Below are 3,150 nucleotides of genomic sequence, written 5' to 3'. Positions count from 1 at the left end.
GGAGGTGGAAACATTATGCTTTGGGGCTGTTTTTCTGCTAAGGGTACAGGACGACTTCACCACATTGAGGGGCAAATGGACGGGGCCATAAAATCTTGAACGTGAAACTCCTTCCCTCAACCAGAACACTGAAGATGGGTCATGGATGGGTCTTCCAGCATGACAATGACCTGAAACATTCCGCCAAGGCAACAAAGGAGTGGCTCAAGAAGAAGCACATTAAGGTCATGGAGGGGCCTAGCCAGTCTGCAGACTTCAATCCTGTAGAAAATCTGTGGAGGGAGCTGAAACTTAGAGTTGCCAAACGACAGCCTAGAAACCTTAAGGATTTAGAAAGAATCTGTAAAGAGGAGTGGATCAAAATCCCTCCTGAGATGTGTGCAAACCTGGTGACCAACTACAAGACACGTCCTACCTCTGTGCTTGCCAACAAGAGTTTCTCCACCAAGTACTAAGTCATGTTTTGCTTGGGGATCAACTTCATTTTCACTCACTGAAATGTAAATCAAGTTCTAACCTTTATATAATGTGTTTTTTCTGGATTTTTTTGGTTTGTATTCTGTCTCTATACATTAAATTAAAACCTACCATAAAAATAACAGACCCTTAATTTCTTTATAAGTGGGCAAACTTACAAAATCAGCAGGGGATCAAATAAATATTTTCCCCACTGTAGATGAGTTTGTGAAACTCCTGCCCTCAACCAGAACACTGAAGATGGGTCATGGATGGGTCTTCCAGCATGACAGTGACCCGAAACATACCGCCAAGGCAACAAAGGAGTGGCTCAAGAAGAAGCACATTAAGGTCATGGAGGGGCCTAGCCAGTCTGCAGACTTCAATCCTGTAGAAAATCTGTGGAGGGAGCTGAAACTTAGAGTTGCCAAACGACAGCCTAGAAACCTTAAGGATTTAGAAAGAATCTGTAAAGAGGAGTGGATCAAATTCTGGATTTTTTGGTTGGTATTCTGTCTCTATACATTAAATTAAAACCTACCATAAAAATAACAGATCCTTAATTTATTTATAAGTGGGCAAACTTACAAAATCAGCAGGGGATCAAATAAATATTTTCCCCACTGTAGATGAGTTTGCTCCGAACAGATTTGCGTTATATCACTTGCTCACCAATGGATCCTCTGCAGTGAATGGGTGCCGTCAAAAAGAGAGTCCAAACAGCTGATATAAAACATAATCCACTCATTAAAAAAAACATAATCCGCAAGTAATCCACATGACTCCAATCCATCAATTAATGTCTTGTGAAGAGAAAAGCTGAATGTTTGTAATAAACAAAGTCATCATTAAGACTTTCTAACTGTTGCTTCCAACTAAAATTTGACTACTCCATCCATATTGCTTTCTCCAGTAAAAAAAAAAATCATGTTATCTGAACCAGGAGAACAATATGCACGGATCAAGTACCATTTACAAGTGAAAACGGTTCTAAATAAATATGTCTGTGGATTTTTATGTTTTTTTTGTAACTTGTATTTTGGCCAGAAGCGACAGTTTAAAGTTAAATTGGATTTGTTTCTTAAAAACACAAATTTTCAACTCCACAAGACTTTAACTGTAGAACTGAAGTCGTGTGAATAACTTGTAGATTATTTTGATGTTTTTATCAGCTGTTTGGACTCTCATTCTGACGGCACCCATTCACTGCAGAAGATCCAAGTGAAATTGAAGTTTCTCAAAATCTGTTCTGATGAAGAAACAAACTCCTCTACATCTTGGTTGGCCTGAGGGTGAATACATTTTCAGTAAATTGTCATTTTGGGGTGAACTATTCCTATAAAGCAAGCAGCTTCACTGTGTTAATATCAGTTTCAATAGAATTACAACTTCAATTTCTACTATAAAGCAGCTCTTCATTGTGTTCATGTATTTACTCACTTCTAACCTCGACAGACTGAACAGAAGAAACGAACCGGAGAAAATTTCCACGTCAAAGAAGGCAGAGCCTCAGAGCACACCTACTCATTATGCAATCGTCACGGACCAATGGTAGTTCGAAGGCGTTTACCAGCCGGAGCAAACTTTTCCAGAAAGTTTGCTTTGGCAAGCTGTTTCGAACACCCAAAGTGAACTCCAAATTTTGTTCGAAATGACATCATACCAGTTCGTTCTTCGATTTCGCTTGAAGTATATGGGGCCTGTAGTGGTCATTCACACAGAACTTGTTTTTGCATTGAAAAACATGACATTGGGAATGGGGGGGAAAACGCAAGGACACTTTTTTTTTTTATTAAACTTCTTTAGCTTAATTGTCAAACACGACCATCTAGCGCATGTTTACGAAGAAAAACAATGAAAATGCAGTGGAGTGGAATACAAAAACACACTCTGTGTTAACGGCCCCTTAAGTTGCATTCAGCAAGTTCAAGGTCCAATTTAAAAGGTTTACATGCTGGTTAAATATGTTGTTAGTGATAAAACAACTATGTTGTTAGTCTTTGAGTCATTGAAAGTTTTTGAAAATAATTTTATTTAACTGTCTGGTGAATGGTTTTCTTGAAGCTTTGCTGGATCCTAAGCGACGTGTGGAGAACCAGGACAGTTCGTGCGTGTTGCTAAGAGATGAGACATTCTCTCAATAACACTGTGGGTTCCAGGAGTCACTAACTACACACAGTGCCACACAGTTCACCTTATCACAGGATCGTGTGATCTGAATTATGCTGATCAGTGGAGGAGATGTGGACTAATTCTTCTGTCATTCAGTTTACATAATTTTTTTGTCTTCAGAATTTTTTTGCACAATCTCTAATATCCTGCTCATGCAGCTTTGATGGCTGGTCTCTCAAAAATGACACATCTAGGATAGAGGAACTTGCACGATTCTCTCAGGGAGGAAGTTAGAACTCATCGTATCAGCAGACAGACGCTGGGCCAGTTGAGCTCTTCCATCACTAAGGTGCAGGTTTCTTTCTAAATGAAAGATTCTCATATGTAATCTCTCATTCTGGGAGGATTTTGCAACAGTTAATAATTAAATTGTTACAGATTAATAGCAAAAAATCAAGATTGTGAATCAGTGTGAACAGTTCCCTATCAGGTAATTACTACACAGGTTTTTATTACATTCTTTGGAGAATCATGATCCAGTAGAGTATTTTCTTCTCTCTGTAGTTTAATAGCCAAAGTGTG

The 3,150-nt window shown here is 38.8% G+C and overlaps 1 long non-coding RNA gene across 1 annotated transcript in view; it reads left to right on the top strand.

Moving 5' to 3' along the window:
- LOC107753324 (uncharacterized) overlaps positions 1 to 2,495 on the top strand; it is a 5,603-nt gene extending 3,108 nt beyond the window's left edge. Inside the window, exon 3 of the long non-coding RNA XR_001641454.1 lies at positions 1,912 to 2,495. This is a non-coding gene — a long non-coding RNA (uncharacterized LOC107753324). The remainder of the gene's footprint in view (positions 1 to 1,911) is intronic.
- The last annotated feature ends 655 nt before the right edge of the window (positions 2,496 to 3,150 follow it).

The sequence above is a fragment of the Sinocyclocheilus rhinocerous genome, unplaced genomic scaffold (assembly GCF_001515625.1).
Source record: "Sinocyclocheilus rhinocerous isolate Xijiao unplaced genomic scaffold, SAMN03320098_v1.1 scaffold1763, whole genome shotgun sequence".
Classification (NCBI taxonomy): Eukaryota; Metazoa; Chordata; class Actinopteri; order Cypriniformes; family Cyprinidae; genus Sinocyclocheilus; species Sinocyclocheilus rhinocerous.
Note: the sequence above shows the minus strand (reverse complement) of the source record. Positions and strands in the feature narration are given on the sequence as shown.